Source organism: Cryptomeria japonica, chromosome 10, assembly GCF_030272615.1.
Source record: "Cryptomeria japonica chromosome 10, Sugi_1.0, whole genome shotgun sequence".
In the NCBI taxonomy this organism is placed as follows: Eukaryota; Viridiplantae; Streptophyta; class Pinopsida; order Cupressales; family Cupressaceae; genus Cryptomeria; species Cryptomeria japonica.
The window spans coordinates 778,238,701-778,266,115 of NC_081414.1; positions in this window are offsets into that span (position 1 = coordinate 778,238,701).

Below are 27,415 nucleotides of genomic sequence, written 5' to 3' on the forward strand. Positions count from 1 at the left end.
ATTACATTAACATTAGAGGCTTTTGTGTTTGGGTTTGGTGGTGCTAGCATTATTTTGGAAGTTGAGTGGATGTAATCACACGATCCATACAATCAATTGGTATGGAAAGCATTGATGGATGATTCATAAAAGATGACAATGGTGAAGGAGCTGGAGACAATGGTTATAGGTGAACATAATAAGGTTGCATGGGTAGACCATGTTTATGTATTTCTACAATTTACTTCCTTAGAGGTTATGTTAATTCTAGGAGTTGGTGTTGTTAAGTTGCTCTCACTAGATATTTCTTTGGGTAATGAAGTTTCTATTCATGGTTCCATAAGGGCATATCTTTGTGACAAATTGGATTTTGTGAGAAGTCTAGACTAGAAAAGGTGTGTGAATGGATTACTTCATGAGAGCTAATTTTCAAATCGGAGATATCATTTTCAATCATTTGCATTTTTAAATACAGCTAAGTATGTGGTTTGGTGTCAAGAGGATTATACTTTTAATTTTGATTAATAGAGCATTGATGAGACACAAATATTTGTAGTTTGGATGAGAGATGCTCCTTTCATATTGTAGGTGTATAATAGCCTTATGGTTTGGATTCCACACAAAAGTTAGTTGCTTCATAGGATGTATGTGCAGTAAAAGTGGGGAAAAGAAACGGAAATTTCAGTTTCAAAAAGGGTCCACACACCAATGGGACTCTTGGTGCAAGTTATGGAGCTATATTGAATAGCTCAACTCCCCAAGGAATGTTCTATTATTCTCTATCTCACAGGATTCCTCAAGTCAATGCCTTTCCTCTCAGATCACTAAGTAGAGTGACTTTAGGAATGGAAACTCCAAGAATGAGGGATGCTTGATCAACTTAACATGAATTCATTCCTAGTTATGCATGATATTCAATCTAATATTATTTAAACTAGCATGGATATGATGATAAGATAAAAGATTAGTAAAACCTATACCAACATGATATACTAGTCTTATATGAATGTGTTATGATAATGGAATCACTTCTTAAAATGCTTATTAAGATGATTTCTATTCAAAGAGAGGCTAAATGCTTGAGTTAAAAATGATTATGGATTAGATGCATGAAACTTATATATTTTTCAAAATTTCTATAATTTTGATACTAAAGACTTGGATATGAAAATGAAGAATGAGAGCTCTATTTATAGAAAAAATAGGGCAATGGATGGTCAAGATAGGGTAATCTTAACAAGGGCCAGGATTGAAAGCTATCAATCCATATTTACAATTCTCACCAATGAAACGGTGATGATTGTCAACAAAAGACTACTTGAGACGAGATGTAAGAAGCATTAAATGCTTAAGAAGACATTATGGTTACCTTAGGAGGTAAGGGTTAAGGTTAGGTTAATGTTATCCATTGGATAAAGCTTTTATCCAAAGGATAAACTCTTGTGCAAGGGTTAAAGGAATAACCATGGTCAAAGCAATGAATGCTTGATGAGACCCTTGGGCTAAATGAAGGTTGAGTTAGAGAGAAAGTCTCTAATCATGTAAGAAGGTTGAGTTAACCATTAATGGTTAGGACAACTTTAAAGGTTAACTTGTTGAAGACATAAATCCTTTAATGATTTTCAAAGACTTTGAAGGTTTTTGAAGTGACTTCCCTTTGCTTAGGGATGTGACAATTTACGCTAAATTAGAATTGATTAGAAGAATCTAGAAGGGGTTTAGGGATGCAAGTGGGAGATGTAGGATTTTGCAAGTGGATGGAAGGCAATTAAAATAAATTACTTTATTTCAATAATAATAGATGCAACTTGCATAAATACAAGTGGAGAATTAAAATAAATAAATTAGATTTATTTACTTGCAAGGATCAATTTAATTAAATGTAAATTTAATTAAAAGGGGAGAAAGGGGAATTAATTAAATAAAGTGATTTATTTAATTAAAGGCTGTGAAAGGATTAGGTGAACTTAATTAAAGAAATTGAGTAATTCATTTAATCAAATAGATGAATGTGAATAATTTAATTAAATAGAGGAATGATGTTAAAATGAATATTAAATATTTACTTAGGAAAGTGGTCATTTTTATATGTCTACATTTTGCCCCTCTTTGAAGTGATGTGTGTACACATGTTGATTCAAATAAAAATTTTGCCGGATATTATGTTTATGTCGAAATGTTGATATAATGCCCCAGATTTGATGAATGATGTTGATGATGCCCCCTCCGAAGATGAATCACAGATTTTGAAAATTTTAGTGATTTGATGAGCATTTTTTAATTAATTGGATTTTAAAATTTTGACTGTGTTAAATGTAGTGTAATTGATTCATCTCCCAAAAAATGATGTTTGATAAGGTTAAAAGTGAGAAAATGAGCAACATACATGCCCCACCTACTAACCCTTTTTGACTTTTACCCTGTAAAAAGGTAAAAAGTGATTCTATTCTTGTCATTTGTACATTTGTCTCCTTGCGATTGTGACACCTTAGCTCTGACAAAAATCTCGGTTCCTTATGCTTCTCACCAATTCGAGCGCATTCGTCGATATCGAATAACCCCTGGGTATTTCCCACCTATAAGTCACCTAAATTTTTCCATGTTTTTTATTTATTTTGTTGATTTTGGTCATGGTTTTCATTTTTTCCTTTCATTTTTTTCATTTTAGCACATAAGAGGTCTAGAATAGCGCATACAATAAGCATCATAGCATGTAGGGTAACCTAGTTAGGTCAACATCTTAGGTGCATTCTCTAGTGTGTCATAGGTGTAAGATAGTGCATTTAGTCTTTTAGCACATCGAGTTGACAGGTAAGCATGTAGGGAGTGTAGGATAGTGCATAGGGTGAACTAGAGTATAGGGTAAGCAGGTTAGCATGATGGAAACCCTAGTTAGTGCATAGGATAAAGATTATAGTGCATAGGTGAGAAACGATGGTGCATGGTTAGTAGCCTAGCACATAGGAGGGATGTTGTGGCTCATGGGTAAGAAAAATGGGGAGAAAAGACTTGGAAGAATGTGTTGCAGGGGGAATAGATGAGGTAGATGGCTTAGGAGCGGGTGGGTGCCTGTTGAGTATTTTTGGGATGGGTTTTTAGCCAATGTTTTGCCTATTGTGACGATGTCTGAGTCTTGATATGATGATTGAGAGTCGACTAAAATTGCTTTCGTTTATGAAGTATCAAGTTGATTGATTGTTTTGTTTGTATTTACTAAGTTGTCATTAGTTTTATGCCCAAAGTCATTCTATATACACCAGTCGGTTAATACTACCAAAAAGTCCAGTCAGTAAACACCAAGGCCACCGATGTCGGTTACAAAAGAAAGACAAGTCACCGAGATGATATACACTGAGCTATGAACTGAGACATATACAAAATGTCTACCAAGTAAAGTTCATATGTCTACCAAGCAACAAAGATGGAATACCAAGTTAATTTGAACCGAATGAAAATGTGTTACCAGATTCAATGAACCTGGACACACATGTGAAACGTGTTTCAAGATTCTAGAAGATGAAACCGTTATTACATAGGAAATTGCATTTATAGATTTTGTATGATTTTGAGGGAGAATATCCAATGAAATAATTCCCATGCTTATTCATTCGATAAAACATGTTTGTATGATCGAAGCATGAATAGATCATCATCTCAAAGATGTATATAAACAAAATTATTTAAGTATATGAGATGATATGATATGACATGGATAATCAAGAGTGGAGATACAAATGAATTACACAGTTTTGTATGAAAAATTAATAGAGATAATTAGAGGTTACCGAAAAGGTTTTAGAAAATAGTTTAAGGGACAGAGTATACATAAGTGGTTACCAAGTTGATTTATCAATTACCGAGGAATGATATGAGCAAGGTAATTTTATATTGAGCACATAGAGTCTGCTATAACATTTCAGATGTGAAGTTGTTGATATTTTGTAAACATTTTGATTGAAATATTAAGTTGTAATAGAAACCTTTAACACGGTAAAAGACTCTAATAAAGTCTATAAATTGTAAAGCCTTTAACCAGGTACAACATTTTATAGAAGTGTTTGTAAAATCTTTTAGCGAGGTAGATCTAAAAATCTTTATACTCCTAACAGGGTAAGCTATCAGAAATGCGCTAAACATGTAGCTTTAACTGAGCAATCTTGATTACTGCAGTAGTGAAGTTGTGGGTGCCATCCCCATCGTAGTTTTTCTCTCTAACCAAGAGTTTCTGTGTGACCAAAAATCTTTGTGTTATGGAGTGATATTTTGATGTATGTCATTTCTATGATTATGTTTCAGTATTATATATCTTTGAGTTCATCAATACTTAATTTGTGCTTATCAGTAAAATTGTTTTTCAAGAAAAGTTTTGAAGTACCGATTCACCCCTCCCCTCTCAATATATTAGCTTTCCAAGTCAGACCTAACAATTGGTATCAGAGCCTTACTCTTTGTAAAGGGACTAACAACCTAAAGAGAAAGATCCTATCAATGGAAGGCTATAAACAATCTCACAGGATTGTGAATTTTCAATAAGAATTGGATCATGCTAATCAAATGATTGCAGATATGCATAGGAAAATGCAGAGATCATTGAAAGTTAGAAGAAGGTTGTCTAATGATTTACAGGACTCACAAGAGTTGGTGGAATGAATTGAGACATCATTCGAGAATAGCATATTAGAAGAATCTGAAGAAATGATTGCAGAACTGAAAGAAAAGAACAAAGCACTTAATGAACATCTAAAAGCAATGAGAAGGGAACATGAGTATTTTAGCACACAGATGACTAAAATTTTTGATGCATTGAGAATAGCTGAAGATAATATGCGAAATATAGAAGGAGAAAAACAACAACTAGAAGCAATGGTGTCTGCAAAGAATGATGAAATATCAAGGATGACTGAAGTTTAACATAATCTGTCTGATCAATTGGACTATGCACATCATGAAGCTACTCTAAAGGAAAATGAAAACCAAGCATTGAAAATTGAATTATCAAGATTGACTGATGAACTAGAAGCAGAAAAGAAGTCAAAAGAAACACTAAGGAGAAGTCATGAAGCATCAAGAATGTTGGATGAGCAACTAAATATGAGAACACCCAACAAAACTACAGGACTCGGTTACAAAGGAAACAACTCTATCGAGAAAGGGATCAACACCACCAAGAAAGGAGAATCATCAAAGCAAGTTAGAAACAAAGATAACATGAAGTTCAAGAAGCCTATTTGCAACTATAGTGGAAAAAAAGGACATACTGCCAACATTTGCCTGATTAGAAAAGGTAAGCAACTGAATGTTACTAGGTTTGATGGTTGTTATAATTTCAATAAGTATGGTCACACATCTAAGCAATGTAGAACAAAGTCTGTCAACAATTATCGGAAGGCAAAATACAAAGGGTTTTGCAAAAATTGCAATAGATATGGACAAAATACCAAGAAATGTTGGTTTAAGAAGAAAAACTATATGTGGACTCCACATCGAGCAAACACTAGAAGCTACCGAACTCACACAAATCTCAATCGACAATATACTTCAGTACCATGGGATTACAATACAAGAATATGGTGTGAATACTATGGAAGATATGGACATATACGTGCAAACTGTATGATAAGGTTTGGAATGAACAACCGAAGATCATGGAGAAATCTAGGAATGGCATGTTTTGATTGTCACAAAGTTGGACACATGGCTAAAGACTATAGAGACCAACTGAGAGAAGATACTGAGGAGATAAGAAGAAAATTATAGACATTTTGGAAAAAGAAGGAAAATGTGTCAACCAATGAAGGAAGCACCCTACCTACCGAGTTAGGTGGATCTACTTCAAATTAGTCAATAAAGGTATGGAGGGACTACATTTTTCAAAGGTTAGATCTTAATAGTTCCTATATATTCATGCACTTAATTCCAAAATCTGCATAGCTAAGATGCAATAGCATGTTCTAAAAATTATCTAGTCTTTTGATTTACCAGAGAAGTTGGTAAAAGTATTAAGCTTGTCCAGTCGGTAAAAGCTTATAAGAGAGATAGTCAGTAAAGAGGAACCAAGTGCATTTAATGCCTATTATACCTAACCGGATGAAGCCCAATAAGGTCATACAGAGGTATTTAAAGTAATATGCATGGTCATTTTTTACTTACCAGTTTTCAAAGTGCAGAGCAAAGCAAATCAAAAGGCAATCAAACATTTCCAAGAGCAAATTCAAGGTATTTAGTAGTTAACCAATCAAAGTCAAGTTGTGAATATTTGCGAAGTATTTACTAAGTTGGAAGCATTTTCTGGTTATTTGGAACCCTAAGCTATTTTGTAAGTAGAATCTCAAGTTTGAAATGGCTCCCAAGATACAGAAACTTGTTGTAGTAGAGACCATTGAGAATCCTACACTGAAATACACCTTACCTCCCAAAGTGGCTTCCGAACTCGATGAGAAAAATACATTCTCTCTTATTCCGGATAGGGTTCTGTTGATCGAAGATGTTAGACTTTATACCAAGTGCCGAGTTGAAGAGCTAGGTCATACTGAGATTAAGGATATGTATAAAAACAGATGAAACATAGAGCAATAGGCTCCATCATAGCAACAAGTTCATACAGAGATAGTGCCACCGACATTAGCTGATCAATCCAAACATTTGCTTAAAGAAATAGAAATAGAAACTGACCTACCAAAGGTCACCACAAGCAAGGAAATTGCTCCCACCAACGGGATACAAAGTGTTGGCTCTTCAAATGCAGAATTCAATTCAACTATTGTAACAAAAGTTCTTTTGGATTTCATTAAGAAGATAACAGATTGTAGCTCACAAGCATACAAGGCAATAGATGATACCATTCCAATTTTGAAAATGATAGCACCTAAATGTAATGTAGATAATAAGGATTCATTGAGTCAACTTGACACTTTGTCTAAGTATATTACTGACAACAGTATGACAATTGAACAAATAAAAGAGGAAGCATTCAAGGAGATACTAGAGAAAGAAAAACACAAATTCTTTGAGGAGGAAATAAAGAAGTTTACAAGGCAATTTGACACACTTTTACTGGAACTGTGTAGTACACTAAAGGAATTTAAAACTTTTTATAGGGATACATGTAAAACTAACTTTTTGACAGTTGATATAGACAAGAAAATCAGCAAGGTATAGGAGGAAATAAATCAAATAGCTCATAATTTCATTAATTCATCTGATTCATTATCAGTTTTTGAGTAGAAAATAATAGGTTTTGAGGAAGAACTACTAAAGTTGGAAAGAGAGAAGGAAAGAATAAAAGGAAAGGCTAAAGATCTACAATGGAGACTTAGTCCAAAATTGGACTACCTCGCCTCCTTAAGAAAATAAATATCTGATGCTTTGATTCAGGGACAGAAAACACCAGTAGAGAAAATGCAACACCTCATCGGTACAGTTTAAAGGACTAAGGCCGCAATAAAAGACAACAAAAAGTTTATTAAGAGCCTTAATTTGGTTTTGGCAGATCTTTTTCAGATTGTAACCAACCAATTACAAGGATGAAATAGGAAACCACACTCAATTAACACTTTGACAACCTTTGTCATTGATGCCAAAGGGGGAGTAGTGGAATGAGAAAAATAACCAGCAAATGACTCATCAGCTCAGGGGGAGCACATATTCTTTTGCTACACAAATTTTTGGTAAGACAATTCTGGCACTCTTTTGGATAACAATTTTTGGATTTTTCTCATGAGTGTTGCCATCAATGCCAAAGGGGGAGATTGTTGGCAAATGCACGCTCCAATGAGATATTGTAGGTGATTGAAGGTTTTGTCATTGATGGCAACCTTACAATCCTATAACACTGACAAGAGAATTTACCAGCACCAGCAAAGACAAACTCTACACCGGCACAGAGACCACCGACAGTGAAAGGAAGCGTATCGGCACAGAAGCCGACAGAAATTTTGTTTGTAATATATTTTGTTAATTATTATAAAATCATTGTAAGCCAAATTGGCAAGTTGTAAAATGACTCATATATATAAGAGATCATTGTAGGACATTTAGAAATAGATAGAAGAAAATATATAGGCGAAATAAGGCAGACCTATTATGCGAATTATAGGTTAAGGGTTTATGTATGAAGCAGAGCTATAAACTGGTACTGGATCTCACATAATAGATGTTATTTTGAAGTAGTACAAGACATTGGATTTATATAATCCATTATGTAAGTCAGTGAGACTTCCCATTTTGTAATTGAGTAGTGAGCTCTAGGCACTTGGCCTTCCTGCATGTCCAGGCCCCTATTGTAGCAGTAATATTCTCTTATTGGCCAGTAAGTGAATATTGTGGGTTTCAAATCCCACCAAGGTTTTTCCCACACCAAGTTTCCTCATTAAACTACTTTGTTATGGTGTGTTTTTCATGTGGTTGTTGTTATCTCTGTTTATTGCATTATTTCTTCTTTACTGGTATACAGTATTGATATGCTCTACATGTTTTAAGTTAAGAAAATCTTATAACTGGTTAGATACTAATTCACCCCCCCCCTCTCAGTATCTATGGGAATCCTAACAGATTTCATGTATACTCCCAATGTGATGTTGTCACCCTTGGTGGGAATAGGTCATTGACTATAGACATCGTCAACCCTTTAGCTGAGGATCTTCCATAGTCTACATAGAGTAAAGGTAAGAAATTAAAAAAATTACAATGATTATGATGACAACATCTTTTTTTTATTTAATAATTTTTTTGTCTACAAAGTTCATGTTGTTCATGTTGTGTACTATGTAATTTTTAGCTCACATAAGATAATTGAATTACATGTGCAGGAACTCGAACCCCTTTGACGAGGATCTTGCATAGTCTCATGGATCGATAGGTATAACTAGTCAATACACCCTATAGAAATAGTTTATTTTTTAAAAATTACTTGAAAAACAAACTTTCTCAGTTTTTCAAACCTTGACATTAGCAGTGAATCTAATACAATTATCAACACTTGAGGCCCTAGTTGGACATTCAAATTTTAATATCAACATCAACTTTAGGGCCAACTTCTTCATCAACATTACCCTCATTTGCAAAATATATCTCTCATTACCAACTAACTGTCTAATATGATGGAGTGCAGGTATCACCAAATAGGTATTTGTTAGATGTGTCTTCCTCAAGTGAGGAAAATGTATGAATAGAAAATGAAAGTGAGAAATGTTGTAGGTCTACAATAGGGAGATCAACTAGAGGTCAACAGATTAGAAGAAAATTCAATAAATGCATGAAATTTTCCTTGCTTAAGGGGGCTCATGTTCTTACGATGGTGAGACCAAAGGTGACATTGAGGTTCCCTTGAGGTACAAACATCTACAAGAAAAATGGGTACCCAAGGAACTTCCTCCAATAAACACTGATTTTGTGTTAATGATAGGATATATCGCATAGTACCTTTGTTGTTACATGGTTTGGGCCTATTTTCCATGGATGACATAAAGGTATGTTACAACAAAGTTGCTGAATTTATGGAGCTTTTCAAACCTTGTTACAATTACAATAATTGGATATAGATTGTTTGATATAAAAAAAGTATGTGTAGGTATGCACTGTCAAAAAATTATATACAACAGGAAGATAATGGTAAAAGTAAACGAGTGGTTGTATACATTGATGGAAGGCCAAAAACAAAAGGGAATATTATAGGTTTTATAAATAGTATGCAACCTAGGTCAACTAATAAACAACCCAATTGCATATTTGAGGTGCGTGAGAGAAATCATATATTCGTATGTGCAATAAAATCAATAAGTGCAGGGGAAGACCTTGTAATCAATTACAATTTGAATCATATAGATACAAACAAAGTTACTATCATGGGGGTGGTATGTACTATATACCATTTAAATTAACCAACTTGCAATCAATGACTCCAATATACCATTTTATTGTGAAGTTTTTTGCTAAGTCTATTGGTTTAATTTTGCTAACATTTTTTGTTTTTATTTTTTGTCACAGGGTGACATGGATCCATCACATAGCACAGATAGGGATGTAGGTCGCGACACTTCTACCGAGCAAGTAAACCTAATTGTAATTGTACAAATTAGATAGAAGCAAACTATTACATTATTATGTTCTTCTTTTGAGTTTTTTAGACTAATTTTGTAATTGTTAATGATATTCTTGTCATAGACGGATGTTTGGGGAAAAGGAAAGGGAGTTGCAATACCTAAGCACCTCTCTAGAGATATGGACTCGACGGGATTAAGTGATGATGACCCTAGAAATTCCACAAACCCAATGGAATTGATTAAAAAATTTCTTAGAAAAATTAGTAGAGAGATTGTTGCTTTGGCATCCGTGGAGCCTCAGACTGATGAGAAACAAGAGAGGGTGCAAGTATTGATGTGAACAACACAAAACTTGCAAGTAAGTAGTAATGAAAGCTTTAATTATAACAAAAGTTTAATAATGGTTTATATTTTATTCTCTTTTATGTCAATAACTAAAATATGTACGTGTTGTTTTTACAACAATTTATGCGTCCTAATGAAACTATTGGCCATGATCAGGGTATTGTAGGTAGTTCAGTTGAAGACAATTTTATTGGCTTATCACCTTGAGTACCCAAAATACATCATACTTGATACTATCAATGTTCATAATAAAGGTTCATCATTGTTTACAATTATTGCACTTTTCATATATTTAATGTTTTATATATTTAATGTATTATTCTTTAGGTGCTATCAATGCTTCTATGCAAATATCGTTGGCACCTCATTAGAGGTTAGCCCCACCTATATTGCTGACTACAATGTCAACAACATGTAGCATGCAGACATCCTCCACTGCATGTCATATTGGCCCACCCACTGTTGGTAGATTCCTCTTTTTCTCTATCTTTTGTTATGTGCTTATTTCCCTTCAAGCATTCTTTCTTGGGGACATTTCATAGTGGATTCATTTTCTGCAATAGGAGATGCACATGAGGATGGGCCAGAGGTGACTACTGTTGATAACATACCATCATTTCCTAGATCTTCTCGTATTGCTAGTACGGGAATGTTGTAGGCCACATTGGTGGTGAGCGATGAAGAAATGATTCCCTTAAAGATATAGAAGGTTCCAGGTACTTTAAAATTATCATTATATATAGTCTAATTGTAATTTACTTTTTGGTCACTCATTTTGGACTAATGATACCATGAATTTTTTTGTAGGAAATGATATTTAAAAAAAACATCTTAGTGACATTGCATTGTAGATATTTGGGCCCACCATATGTAAAAGGTGGTACATCATATGTGAACTAACCCTAATCCACTATTTTGATTTCATATCATTGCTAGAATAGTTTTCGTTTGATCCATTTTTTGAGCTATAATAAATGTAGCTTCAGTTCATTTCTAAATCTAATAGGTTTGTTTTTTCTTTAAAAGGTGGAATGACCAAAGAAAAAAGTTTAAAAGATTAATTGACAAACCATATGGTTGAGTGGTTTGGAAATGATACCTTTGACAAAACCAAACTCCTTGAAAAGGCTGGCACATATCTAACGTATGTGAGGGGCCAATACAGGACCCATTTATAGAAGAACCTAAAGTATGAGCATTTGCCCATGATTCCAGAGAGGGAGTGGAAGGACCTGGTTTTGGATGCGAAGGAGAGAATTGAAAAGAAAAAAGGAAATACACCATCAGATACCAAAACAAGGTACAAGATACTATTAAGAATGTAATTATGTACTAATTAATTACTCTTTATAATTATATAATCTAACATATTTCAAACTTTTCATAGACCAAGTGACACATCAAAGGAAACCAAGGAAAGACAAGAAAAGCATTGGCAACACAAACTTGGCTCTGATGGTTATATGAAACTTGCCACACTAATTGTAAGTATCTGTAAATGAAATATCACATGAAAATATTTATAAATTGCAAATGATTTTTTTTTTTATTAAACAATGCAAGCAAAATTCATGATACCAGTAAAAAATGTAGGGCTCTGAATTCAATAGAACACCCACAGAAGATGACAAGAGAATTGCCTACCAACAAGGCTATACGGCCATGGCTGATCAGCTATGAGAATTGAGTAGGGAAACACAAGATTCTGGTGCATCCGTCACATAGGTAAATAAGCTAAATGAAAATTATTTCAAATTGAATACTTTACCAATAATCTAATTGATGTTGTCTTCGGACATGTAGTGTCATAGTTAAAACACTTTGTTGGTGAAGCAGCCACCAAGGTGCAAATCCCTGCTGGGCCACTATGCTCGCAAGGCCTTGTGCCTTCACTGGGTCGTTGTGCTCACGGATTTGAACAAGTGAAGTGTGGGGATGAGGTCCCCAATTTGTGGCCTCACTAGTTCATAGCTCTAGGTCAAAAGCGTTCACATGGAGTTGGAGGGCATGTCGTGCCAGTGTCACCGGTCACATTAAAAAGTTTACCAGGCATAGTTTAAAAAAAAAATAAAAAAAAAAAATCTAATTGATGTTGAGTTCCAACATAAAGTGACTATATTTATTTAAAATAAGCAAGCAATGATAACAATGTGCATGACATTGGAATGTAGCCTACTAATTGTGAAACACCACCTACACATGAAGGTTCAGATGTGCATCTTAGTAGTGGAGGTATTCATTTTCTATTCAAATTTATTTATGTAATTATTAATACAATCAAACACCTTAATTTTTCATTAGAGTAGTAATTAATGTAACCCTTTTTGTTAATATTTTAGAGCATGTATTCGGTGGTGACCAAGTGAGGCATGATCCAAGTACACAACATTGGGAACGTGATGTTCCCCAATCAGGTAAAGAGGATCACTATTATTCCTTTAAATAAATATAATTACAATTGGTGTTCAACATTAATGTAGCATTTAGTATTTCAACTCCATATGATCTAGAGGGTGTTCAACACGTTGAGGTTGAGGCTAGACAAAATAATGTCACCCCATCGAGTAAAGAGCTCAACAGTTATGTTCTCTAAATTAATGAAATACTTGTAACAATAATAAAAAAATGTTTTCAATTTAACCCATTTCTTTGTTATTGTCGAGGACTCCCCTTCACTTCAGTGTCCTCATCCTTAGTATAGGAGTAGAGGGTAGAACAACTGATGAGGGGGGAATGATGAAGAAAACAATGTTCCACTTAGTCTTTTCATAGCTTCAAATAAAAAACAATAAACAGAATCATTGTAATCTACCTTGTTTGATAATGATTGATTTTTTATGTGTTAATGAATGTAATTATGTGCTAATGAATGGTTATGAATGATATGTGTTAATTAATATGGATGAATGTTGTGTGTTAATTAATGTTAATCAATGTTATCTATTAATGAATGATATGTGATATTAATGAATGAATGTTAGATGTTAACAGGGAATCAAGAGTGATGTTAGGGGGGGGGGGTGGCAAATGAGCTTCCACCTTTACGTGGTTTGCCCTATTAAGTAGATAATATTAAACTATTCTCGAAACCAAGTGAAGCTCAATAAGATAACACACTTTTCAATATTTCATTATGTTGCACAATTAATCTTATTGAATAATGTATATTAAATCTTAATTGCAGGGTCCAACAGAGCCAACACGAACAACAACACCATAATTTGGGTATAATGAACTCCCATCTTGTCTTGTATGTACACTAACCGTATGAGTTGCTTCTAATGTTGATATCCATGGTGGGACTGCAAAAGTTATGAATATGCCTCGTCCTTGTAATTTTTTTAATTACTTGATAATTTTCTTTAACATTTTGTAACTTCATGAAAGAGATGTTTTTAGATGTCTATTCCATGAATACCTCTCTTGTATGCTTCATGATTGATGTGTCTTTAGCATGTCCACTCCATGAGAACCTTTTTCATATATTCTTGTACCTTATGTGTATTTATGTATTACTTCATGGTTAAATACATGTATGATTCATGCCTTGCATGTATTCATATGTATGGTTTGTGCTTTACATATCTCCTTCATGCCTTATGAGCATTACTTCATGCCTTGCAGTCTTCTCAAAATATTACAAAATCATTCAACAAGAAAAAGTGTAGTAGAGGTTACATACCAAAATAAATTAGATCTCCCTCTTTATTTCCTTACTTTGTTCCCTATTTTCTTCCTCCCTTCTCTATCACTTCCCTTTTTCTTTATTTTTCCTTGATATAACTAATCTTTTCTCCTTAATGTTCTTCATGAATCCAAAGACTCCTTTACACTCCCCACTTTACATCCATGGCATCTACCTCCAGAAATTAACTTGGTGTGAAGTAAATATTATCTTCTACCATGGCCTTCATATATCCTTCATATATCCTTTCGAATATTACCATCCATATATATAAATATATATATTGACCTCATTCTAAGACTTTGAATGTGCTTTGCCCAGTTTTGCTTCACATTTCTCTTATGTGACAACAAAATTTGGGGATTTAAGAGAAGCTTCAAATCATAATAGCCCTTAGCATTGGTTCAGAAAGAGTCTCATATTATGCCTCCTAGATTGGATGGCTCTAATCCTCATAACACTATTCAAATTTGTCCTCCTCACTAGATTGTTTGCACTCATGATGATAGAATTGTGAAGATTACATTTCAACAAATTTTCTTTTTTTCTTCTTACTTCTGATTCAACGAGAATCGGATAAGATTTCCTTTCGGTGAAATATTTTTTTCCACCTTTGGTCAATGAAAAGAAATGTATTGTCATGTATAAAAGAGAGGATGGATGGTGGGCACATAGTCCTACAAAGAGACATTTAATACAATATATATTAAGATGTACAGTCTTAAAAAGTCCACAATATATATTAAACTACCATATGAAATTGAAGAGTAGCAAGTCAATCTTTCCTATCCCTAGCCTATTGTGTCTTGTTACACAACATGAATAGAACCTTAGCATCATTGATCATACTCACCACTTTTTATTTTAAAATTTAAAATCAACATCCACCTCATTTCTAATGTTAGTAAGGTTCACTATTTTTAAAAGGTTATTAGATTAAAGATTTGATGGAACAAAATTGACAGAGGAAAAGAATAACAACATTATATTTTAGATGTTAAATTTTTTTTTATATATTTTTCTATATGATAATTAATATTTTGGGATTAGTTAAGGATAAGGAGATCATTCTTCTTTTTGATAGTCTATCACCATCCTTATGTTATATTGTACTTTTGTTCTAGGAAAGCTTTTGATCTTTTGCAATTAGTGTGGGTTTTTTAAGGTGACTCTATTATCAGTGTTTAAGAAATGGGTTTTCTTTTCCCATGATTGGCTAGGTTTATTGAAATTTTGAGTCAGATATGCTATTATTTGCTTCAAATCTATGTTAGGTCTTTAAGGGTTAAGGGTTTTTAGTTTTAATTGCTCAAATGTCTGATCAAAACCCTCTGGTTTCTATTCCTACGTTACTTTATTCACTTAAGTAATGGGTCTTGGGGTCATGTGAAGTGTCCCCCCCTCGTTACTTGCCTAGGCGGTCGTTAAATAATTGTAAAAATTTATACCTTGTGCCTTTGTCCTTCTAATGTTGTTGGGTCCAGTAAGTGTCGTGTAACTTTCAAATGAATCTACAAATTTTTCTATTTTGTTAGGCGAAGTTGCAGGTGTGTTAAGCTATACGAAATAGAGAAAGGCAAAATCATGTTCGACTATGTGCATTGGATCTAGCTTAACGAGACTCCATCTCACTTGAAATCTAATGGTTGGTGTTGATTCATAGCCAAAATGAGCAAGTAAATTACCTTTCACAAAATGGAGAAAAGGTTTGGTGGGACCCGGTGGTAAATACTTTTCCATGGCTAAAAGGCAATCAAGTTTAAAAGAAATCGACGGCTCACATTGTTTCACGGCTGATAGATGCTCACATGTTATGCTTTGTGAAACAGTGAAAGGGTTTTTGGGCCCAGGCAAAAGAGGTTCATAAGAGGCATAACAGATGCACAGGTTCTCAATATCTAACGGCTAGCACAGTTTCGTGAAAGAAAGATGCTTGAAAGATAGCTTTCATGAAATAGTGAAATGACATGGTGTTCCAAGCAAGCAGTCCAGTTGGTTGAGATGGCAAGTAAGATAATGACACATGGCCGAAAATCAAAGTAGTCAGTGAATTGGATTTAAGGAATAACAGGTGGGTCCAAGAAGATGAGTCATGTCGTGGGATAAGAAGTGACCTGGCAGATACAGGTGGCAAGGATGAGGTGGATCCCGATGTTTTCTTTTAGCGAATAAAAAGTTGACATGTCAGTTCGGGAATGACTAGACACCAGGTGGATAAAGCTGAGTCAGATGATTCACATTTACCAGATTCAAGTAGGTTGTTAAGCATTGTGCAAGTTTGATATGATTTAACAGTTCGCATGAATTTGTGAAGGTAAGGTGCTATTGTTTTAAGGTTTGCGAAATGGCGAAAGAGCTAGTGGCCCCGAAGAACAGATAAAGCATAAAGATAAAAGAGGATCAACTCTATTTTGATCAAAGGATTCTCGTTGCTTTGTGGCTGCAAATCAAATGAGGATTAAGGCCTACAAAATGGTGAAAGAGGAAGAGAGCTTCTTCCCAGCATGACGTGGAATGACAGCTGTTACTTCTTGTAAAGCTTGATGGTGATGTGTCGATTGACACGTAGTTTCAAAAGGTGATTAAGGGCCCACCAAGGTGTAACTGGCAGTTATGTAGGAAGTAGGACACATGGTTGACTCTGAACTAAACCCAAAGAGTTTTCAAGGGCTAATGGCCGAGTGCCACGTGGCACTTGTTAACCGATGAATAAGTGGGGTAAACAATGTGGAGATAAAGGTCTCACTTAAAAGATGGTCATCTCAAGGTTGATCCAACACTTCTCATTGTTTTGTGGGCCAAAGGTGTAAGCAGATTAACCCTTGCAAAATAGAAAAAAACCGTTAGCCATCAAGATGAGGCGTGGTTAGTGAAAAAGTTGACAGTCTCAATAGGAGTTAAAGGCCAGGCGGTTAGAGTTCCATAATGCTCGGGGGATAAAGCTTGCAAAATGGAAAAAAAGAGGTAGGGCTCGATGCAAAGGCAAAGAGGTTAAAATAGTGTAAAGACTGATCAAGTCTCATCTGATGGGATGGCTGACATGATTTCATTTGGTGAAATTGCTAGCATGTTATGCTTTGCAAAATGGCGAAAGAGTGAAAAGAAAATATATAGGCATGTTGTGACCCGTTGGAGCAAAATTTTTGAATTCTTCTATGAATTCAATTCTGAAAGGATGACTGAAGCATGTGGTATCAATGTCGCAGTTAAGAGCCCGACTACCGTATATGATCTCGCATCAGTTGAATGAAGGCATCATTTTGAAAAATTGTTACAGAGAAGCAGTTGCAGAGCAAATTTCTTCAACTGCAGAGAAAATTTCTTCAGTTGCAGAGTGGATTTCTTCAAGCCAAAAATAGGTTATGTTGTACTCTTGCTTGGCAATTAATTGATAGTGTGTTTTAATTGAGGTTTTGATTTATTACAAAATAGTTGGGCTAGTAATTAAATTGCTTGCATAGTTTTTTAAGATGGCACCTAAAAGAGAATTCTCAGGAAAGGTTAATTACCAAGAGAGGGCTATCTATGATAATTTCCTAGAATAGTTGACATTTTCAACTAATGTGGCAGTAAAGGTAAAGGAATTAGTGCCAAGAGCTCCTCGCCTAAAAAAAGGAGAAAGATTGTATGACAAGGGCAACTGGCTAAGAGACCCTCAAGTTGGGTTGTCTGGGTTAGGATTATTTAAGATTGGATTTGGTATGAGAAAATCTCCAGCCCCAATGAAAAGTATCTGGGAGTTGGACGTAGGCAGGTTACTGGTCCCTGGAGTATTCATGGATGTGGATCTCCTAACTCAGATTGCACACAACTATGACCCAATCACAAGGTGTGTTAAGGATATAAGTGGGAAAACCCTCATTGAAATAAATAATGAGGAGTTCATAAATGTTTTTGGGCTTAGTGAATTTACTAATTTTTTAGAGCCTATTAGTTTTAAATCACTAGCTCAGGTTTACAGTGTGCAGAGGAACCACCTTAGAAATGGGCCTCTTAAAGAATTCTTTGTAAAGATAGGCAGATTAACTGTTGTAGGACCCAACACTGAGGAGCCTTTTTCTTTAAATCTATACACCCTTAGGGCCAAAAGATTATACTGGTCACTCTGCCAAATTTTAGGAGAAGATGCTTAGGCAAATATGCCAACTCATTACATGTTAATGATTGCTCAAATCTTGAATCCCTCTTTGGTAGTGACTTTTGATTATGCTTCCTATATACTGATGCCATCCATGAAGGCTTTATAGGAATAAAGAATGGGAAAGTGGATAGACCTTTTGGATGGTACACCCTCCTCATGCATCTATTTTTATTCAAAGGTGGTTACTATTTTGCAAGCGGAATGGATATTGTGAAAGAGAAAGATGGAGAGAAGATGCTAGTGCAGTTATGGAGTACAGTGTTGCCATGGGATAGAGAATATGCTAGCTTCTTAAAGTTTGATAAGTGTTTTGCATCTAATATTAGGACTCTTATCTGTTCAGAGAATCCAAGAGTCCCTAAGGTTCTAAATAGATCTGCATCTGCCAGAGCAATCCCTCCTAGTGATTACATGTTACATAAGAAGTCCAACTACAGTGTGTTGATGCCAACAACAACGGAGCCTTCTACCTCAAAAGGGAAGAGGAAGATACAGGATGTCATTGAGATTCAAGATAGCCCAAAGAAACAAAGAGTGGGAAAGGAAGTACAATCTGATGAACCCTTGTATTCCCCATCTCAATCCCCTATTCATATAGGAGATAAACAACTAGTAGCTGAGCAACTATTATAGTTAGGCAGTCTTGGAGAGATAGCATACACATATGATGAAGTGGAAGAGGGAATGCCAGATGAGCCCCTTAATGCTGAGATGAACATCACTACTAATGAGTTCAAAGGCCAAGAGTGGGATCCTGAGATCAAGCAAGCCAGTGAGGATTTCTTTGTTGATAATGACTTGCTCACATCAGGAGCTTTCATGCAATTTGTGTGGAAGCAGAATATTGATAAATTTAATGCTAGGTGTGAAAAGAGGAAAGGTGAGTAGCCGCATAAGGATCTAGCTATGGTGGAGGAAGAGATAAAGAAAGAAATGGTTGATGAGTTTAATACCATCCCTCCTGAGCAGGGAAGAGACATGGTAGCACAGGCTGGGATACTCATTCTCCCCGAATGGGACATAGTAGATGCCTTGGTTTTAGAGGCAGTAATTAAAGAGACCAAAACTATGGAGGGAGTCACTTTCAGCAAAGATAATGTTGCACTGGTCATGTGGTCTCTTAAAAGAGATGAAAATAAGAAGAATAAGGACACCTCAGGGTCAAGTTACCTTGGAGGAATGATAGTGAAAATATTGCAGAGCACTGGGGTAGTGGAAGCTGCTAGCACTATGCTAGAGACTGCAAAGTTTAGTGTTGTAGTAGCAGAAAGAGAGGCTAAGGAAAAGGCAGATCTCCAAGTTAAGTTGGAGACAATTCTGAAAGCTTACAATAGTGCCAAGGAAGATAGCATCATCACTAAGTTACAAAGCTAGTTGGCAGGACAATACCATCAAGGTGAGTCCTCAACATTGATGATCTCCTCTTCTCCTGCAAGACCTCCACCTACCAGCCCCATTATTGAATTCCCACCATCTCCAACACCTTCTAGTTCTTAGTTGATTGAGATCATTCCCCATGAGTTGGAGAATTTAAAACAGGCTCAGGCCTTTTATGCAAAGAAATATGAAGAGAGAGTAAGGGCTACAATTTTAAGTTTTGCTAACACTATAGGGTCTTCACTAATGTATAATAACATGAGTAAGATTTTGGAAATGTGGAATGAGTTAAATGGGAACAAGGCTATTTTAATGCCTATTTTTAATAAATGGAGACCTAGAGAGCAGGATATAGAACTGATTTGTGTATCCTATGATGAGGCAGGGGCTAACCCCATTATTAAATCTACCAATGATATGAAAAAGGATTTAGTAAAGTTGGGAGAAGGCGTGGATAATGCAGATAGAAAGATCAACTTATACAAGAAAGAGTACATTGATCAAGTTTTTGAGTTACTCCCAAGAGGTTTTGTTAGCCCAACCTAATTAAAGGACAAAAAAATATGGCTTAAGGAATTAGAAGCCAAATTGCCACTAAGAATAAAAGGAATTGTTAAATCAAAGGATGCCTCCATATTTGTCAAAGCAATTGAGGAGATTGAGAAAATAAAATCTCATTATGGTTTCCTGAATTCAGAGGTCTATAAAATGAGGAATTCTTGGAAAAGATTAGCCAAGAAAAAAGAAAGAGTGATTAACTTCTCATGGCCTGCTGATGAGGTGTGTCAGGAATGGACAAGGAAATGTGTAGTGCTTGATGTGGAGTAGTGAAAAAATGTTGCAACAGAACAACAAGAGGAAGAAGTCGCAGATGTTGAAAGAGACTTGTAACCACCTTTGTAAAAGGTTTTGTAACTTTTTCTTAAGAAGTAATGATTGTAACAAACTCTCCTAGGAAAGTTTGAAGCTATGTGTGCATCCATATTTTTATAAATGGATACCAAGACTAGTAAAAAAGAGGATTGCAAGGAATTGTAAGAAAATGCTGCAGAAATTTATCTGAGCCTTTTTTTGAGTTTTGATGGAGAATATTCAAATGTTTTTGTAATACTTTCGGAAGAAATATTAATACACAAACCATTGGTTTTGAGTTAAAACTTTGTGTTGTCTTCAAGTATGTTTGGAAATGTTTACTATTTCATTCTGAGTAATCTAGGGTTATTCCTTTTGAATATGGGTTGTAAGGCAACTTTCAGTAGATATGCTTCTTAGCTTTTCTCTTCATGAGGGGAATTAAATACGCAGGAATCATTTCTACCAATAAATTCTTTGTGGGATATTTTGAATTTTGATGAACATAGTTTAGTTTGGTATGAATAAATTCTTATGGGTGTTAGGCATGTATAGGGATCTGCAGAAGCCAAACTAATGGGATATGTAGAGATATTTGATTGTGGAAGTATTGTTTGAACTTAGATGACTCTGTGACCTTGGATAAGGCACTGATATAGTTTAAGGTTGTCTATTACATATCTTGTAGGTCAATACTGAACATGAATACAAGTTTCATTTCTTTGTTTTAGTTGATTGTAAGGTGATAAGATCCACTAGTTTTTGGACTAGTTTGTTGTGGGTTTATCTTTTTAAAGTGTGAATTCAATTCACAAAGGTATACCCGCCTAAACTTTGGATAAGTTTGAAGTGTAGAAGGTTAATCAAACCTTGTCATATGATGTCCTAAAAGTTTCCTTCTCTTTAATCTCTCTTTTGCATACAAAGTTATCATATCACTATAAGGATTTTAAAGTGAATCATATTTTGAGAACAGTAAAAGTGACGACTCTACTGGGGAGAGTCACAATAAGGATCCAGCCACATATTTGTGCTTAGATTTATAAGGAAAAATCATTGTGTGTTTGTGGAATAGATTTGTGCTTCAATGAATGTAACAACGGTGTCTGGAAGTCTCTATTTGGAAGTTCCCTCTATTTTCTTTTGATATATGATTTGGTTTGAAGTTTTGCAACATTTTATTCGAAACTTGTTTTCATATTTCCCATAGTCTTGTGGGTGGTGACTCTGTTATTTTGGAACCAGTCCTTGTGAAATACATAAAATTTTAAAATGAAGACAAGCATAATGCAAGGAGGAAAAAACATCAGATCATTCATGAAGAAGAATCCTCGTGAAACTTTGCAAGAAGGTTTTCGTGAATAGTCACGAAGAGGTCAGAAGAGATCAGTGCTTCACGAACCATCAAACGTTGCTTGGGTGCAAAAAAATAACAATACCAGTAAGATACCTGATCGACCTATTTATGCAAAGCCTAATTCTTCTTCCAGAGAATTTAAACATGATGTATTAGGTTTCCATTCTGGATTGTTTGGAAATATAGATAATGCTCATGCTTTAAATCAAGATATATCTCATGTTAGTGTGTCTGCGAGAGATAGGACTAGTTCAAATGCGATCAAAAATTCTATTCCTAGAACAATTGATGGAAATATCAGCTTGATCGAAATAGATCAAGTCAATATATCTGACTCTGAGGAGAATTTCCCTAATAAAGATAAAGTGTCACAAGAAATAGAATATTTAAATAGGAGGGTTCACCACTTAATCTCCTTAAGAGCCCAAAAGGAAGCAAATAAGGAAAAGGAAGTCAAAGCAAAACTAATGGAGAGAGATAGGCTTCTTAGACAGATAGCTGATCTTGAAGTGTTGGCTAAGGAAAAAGAAAAGAGTGATGAGGAAGGCCCTATGATCAGAGAAATTCTAATCCCTAAGGCCAAGCTAGCATATAGGTCAGTAGTCCAACCAAACAGGGAAGTGCTTAGTGATTCATAGTCTCCTATGAATAATGTTGATAAAGGGAAGCAGAAATGGGTGGATGATGGAACTGGATTTGGAAATAAAGAGGAAATTTCTCATAGGCTATTATCACATGAGAGAGAGATGGAAAGAACGAGGAAGGAAAAGAAGGATCTACAAATGGAGCTAGAAAAAGCTGAGTTGGAAGCAGCTAATCAGGAAGTTAAAAGAAAAATTAGTTACCTAAAAGCTCCCCCTATCACTTTTCCATCAGAAGATCTTAGTAAGCTTGATCCTCAGCAAATTTCCCTTCCCTCGGTTAAAATTCAGCCTATTGTGCCTGCTAATACAACATCAGTGAGTCAAATCCTTGTTCACAATCAGCATAGCCAAATATCTCAGTCACCAATTCCAAAAGTTAGAATGAACATGGGAAATAATAATGTTGCTAACCCTTTTCAAAGGAGACCTATCAATTTGGAATAGTATAGACAATTGTTTTTTGATGGAATGCCAGGATATCCCAACCATGTTCCTACTGAGCTAAGGGACAAACTCGATAAGTTTGCTAGAAATAATGCAATTAGTGTTGAGGAACATTTAAAATCTTTTGGTGAACTAATAAATGATTATGAGATAGTGGATGAAGATGTCATAATGAAATTGTTTGTTCAGTCCCTGGTTGATGATGCAAGAGATTGGTATAGAGGCCTTCCAGTTAATAGCATTGGGTCATGGGAGGACTTTAAAAATTGTTTTCAAGAACAATACGGTGACAAAATGAATGTGAGATTAATGCTCAATGAATTTAATAACATTACAAAATTTGATAATGAAATGGTCACTGATTTCAATGCTAGATTTCAAAAGGCCATGCATAGATTATATCAGGTGATGAGGTTAGATGATAACATGTGTCTGAACACCTATTATAATGAATTTGATTCTAAAATGGCCTATATCTTAAGGGATAAAAATCCACATAACCTGAGGGATGCATTTAGAATTGCCATTAATGTGGAAAGCAATAGAAAAGCATCTAGGAAGTTAGGAAGGAGAACAGATGGTAGGTTATGGTAGGAACCAAAACAACAACCTAGCAAAATTGTTAAGGAGGAAGACAAGATAGAAAAGTTAGTTATTGCTATGAAGGATCTGACTGCCAAGGTAAACAAAAATGATAAGCCTCAATATAATTGGCAAGATAGACCCCCTAGACTGCATGACATGCCTTATAATTCCAACTAGAAGTATGGCAAACCACAAAATGAGAAGCCTAAAATTGCTCAGAGTTAGGATACCCCAGATCCCTTAAAAGGGAAAAATGTCAATAATATAGAAAACACTCCTTGGTGTATTTCTTGTGATGGGCCACATTCTCCTCATCAGTGTGTAGCAGCTCAAGCCCTTGAAGAGTCCATGAGACAAGAAGCTGAGCCTGACATTAACATGTTTGAAACCATTATAGAGAGTGATGAGGAATCTGTACAAAGTGAATGTAGTGATGTGTTGGATAATGAAAGGTTTGTTCAAGGACAACTAACACTGGGCTAGCATCCTAGTTTGAATGTGGTAACAATTGAAGATGAAGAAGTTCATCTTAGAAGGCCTAGTGACGAAGAAGTTAAAAATCTCACCAAAGCTGCTATTGCTAAAGAAAAGCACAATTACAACTTAAGGAGCACCAAGAAGGACACTGATCAGGGTGAACTTGGTTCTATGTTCATAAAAGAGGTTACTCAAAAGGGGGCAACAAGTGGTGCTACTTCTTTCCCTAAAATTGGTCAAGAAAAGAAGGAACATGTTAAAGATGTATCCAAGAGTACAGATGATAAAGGTACCAATGATATACAAGGAGCTACCACAACAAAAAGGGCAAGTCAACTTAAGGCAGAAAGAGTTAGAGCTAATACTAAATTAAGCAGTAGTTCCACATTTGACATGGCTCAAGCTCTTAGACAAATAAAAGTTAGTGTCCCATTAATAGAATTACTAAAAATAAAAGAACGTAGGGATGTAGCCTTGTCTTTGTTTTCTAATATATCTGATAGTGACACAGTCCTACCCGTTGGTTCAGTTAAAAATGGAAAGGATCAAGAACTCCAAACCCCAAAGGTTTATGTTTGAACCACTATTACTCAAGAGCCTTCACAAGTAGATCCTTTTTATGTTACTTTGTTAGTGAATAACCAGCTAATAAAAAATTGTATGATAGATTCAGGGGCTGCTGCTAATGTAATGCCCTATGGTGTTATGAAAGAACTAGGACTATCAGTAACTACTGTAGATGGAAAATTCTATGATATGGGTAACAGGGAAGTACCTGTGATCGGTACAATGAGAGATGTTGAAGTAAAATTAGCAGCATTCCCTGAGGCAACTTACAAAATGGACGTTATTATTATTGACACTAAACCCCATTATGGTATGTTGTTGTCCAGGTAGTGGGCAGCAGTAGTTGGAGGAAATGTCCAATTGGATTTGTCTTATGCTACCATCCCAATCAATGGGAATTAGGTCAAGTTGTATAGAGAACCACGTGCTCCTAGAGTAATTGAAAATGTAGATCCTAGTATGCTCAATTGTATGATCGATGTGGATCTTGATAATTTTAGACTAAAACCAATTTTACCCCAGTTGAAGAATACTGACCCCATTGTGGTCAAATTATAATCACAATAGCATGGTTTATGGCAGATGTATTTTGATGGAGCTTGCTCCAAAGAAGGATCTAGAGTAGGGATTCTTTTTGTATCCCCATCAGGTATAACTTTTAAGTATTCTTTCTTATTGGCTTTCTAGTGCACAAATAATACTGTAGAGTATGAATCCATATTATTGGGGCTTGAGGTTTCAAAAAGGCATGGAATCTAGCTATTGACATTTTTAGGGGATTCAGAATTGGTTGTCTCTTAGGTTAGATCCAAATATGCATCTAAAAATGATAGATTAAAGAGATATAAACATGCAGTTTGGGATGTCATTGAGCATTTTAGTGCATTTTCTATTAATTGGATAGAGAGATCAAATAATATTATGGCACAATTTCTAGCTAATGTTGCTTTGAAAAATGATGATGCAACACTGACCGACATCTCCACTATGGAAATAAAATCTAGGCTTGCCATCCTTGATAATGTGTATAATTGGCAAGTTTTTGCTGATAATGAAGATATTCTTAGGTTCATTCAATGTGTTGATGATTATGATGGACAGAAGATTGATTGCAATGCATTGGTGGAGGTGGTTGACAATAAGGAAATAGTGTTTGGAAACAACTTGGTCTAGTTGGAAACAAATGAGATACCTAAAGGGTTGGTAGAGCTAGAGAGCATGTTCAGTTACAATGACAGTCACTTACATCAGTAGTCTACCACCAAGTTAGAAGAATTGGAGGAGGTAAACCTGGGCTGAATCATCCCCTAAGTTAGTATACATTGGGAAGAAATTACCCCCTCATGTCAGAACTAGTCTTTTTAATTTATTGAAAAGATATAAACATGTTTTTGCTTGGTCTTATGAAGACCTAAAGGCATATAGACAAGACCTTTTTCAGCTTGAATTTCCTTTACTTCTAGATGCTAAGCCTTTCAGACAGAAGCAAAGACCTATTAATCCCTTGTTAGAAACTAAGATGTAGCAAGAATTGACTAAGTTAAGAGAAGGGGGGATTATCAAACCTATAAGATATTCTTCATGGGTCTCCAATTTGGTCCCAGTAAGAAAGAAAAATGGGGACATTAGATTGTGTGTGGATTTTAAAAATTTGAATGTTGCTTCTTTAAAAGACAATTACTCTTCCCCCTAATATGGAAGCTATGCTATAGAGAGTAATGGGTTGTGATCTTTTGTCCATGATGGATGGTTTTTCGGGATACAATCAAGTGTTAGTGAGAGAATTTGGACAGTTCAAAACTACTTTCACTACTCCATGGGGAACATATGTCTATGTAAGAATGCCATTTGGATTTAAAAATGTTGGAGCTACATTTCAGAGAGCTATGGATGTAGCCTTCAAAGAATTCATCAATATCATCATGGTCGTTTATCAAGATGATCTAACTTGCTTCTCTAAAAAGGCAGATGACCACTGTGGATATTTGGAAAAAGGTGTTGAATAAGGCTTTGGAATTTGGTGTGTCATTAAATCCCAAGAAGTGTCATTTTGGGGTCACCAAAGGAAAATTATTGGGGCATATTGTTTCCAAGGAAGGGGTAAGAATAGACCCTAAAAGAATTGAAGCAATAAACAAAGTGCCTGAACTGAAGAATGTTAAAGGTATTCAGTCCTTTTTAGGCAAAGTAAATTTTGTTAGAAGATTCATTGCAAAATTTGCATAGATAGTGAAACCCATTGTCAAGTTGCTCAAAAGGGATACCAAGTTTTGTTAGGATCAAGAAGCCTCAAAGGTTTTTGCTGAAATTAAAAAGGCCATTCAGGAAGCACCAGTGTTGAAATCTCCTGATTACAATAAGCCCTTTTCTTTGTTTTCTTTTGCTTCCTACCATACACTAGCTACAGTGTTGTTACAAAAAGATAATGAGGGATATGAACATCCCATAGCTTTCTATAGCAAGTCTTTGCAAGCAGTAGAATTGAAGTATGAAACCATGGAGAAACAGGCTTATGCTTTAGTTAAAGCTATTAAGGCTATCAGGCCATACCTTGTGAATGCAAAAATCACTACTTGTGTCCCACATGCTGCAGTCAAGGATATTTTATCCCAATCTAAGTTTACAGGAAAGAGGTGCAGATGGATTAATAGAATCCAAGAATTTGACTTGGAAATAAAGATCACCAAATTGGTGAGAGGCTTAGCTCTGGACAAGCTCATGACTGAATCTAATCTTCTAAATGTTGAGATACATAATGTTGAAATCAAAAGTACTTCAATCACTAGTATTGAAAGGCAACCTTGGTATTCAGAGATAGTCCGATTTTTAAGAGATGCTACATTTTCAGAAGGAATGACACATAATCAGAGAAGAAATCTAAAACTCAAGTCACAAAAATATGTTCTCATTCAAGGTGATCTA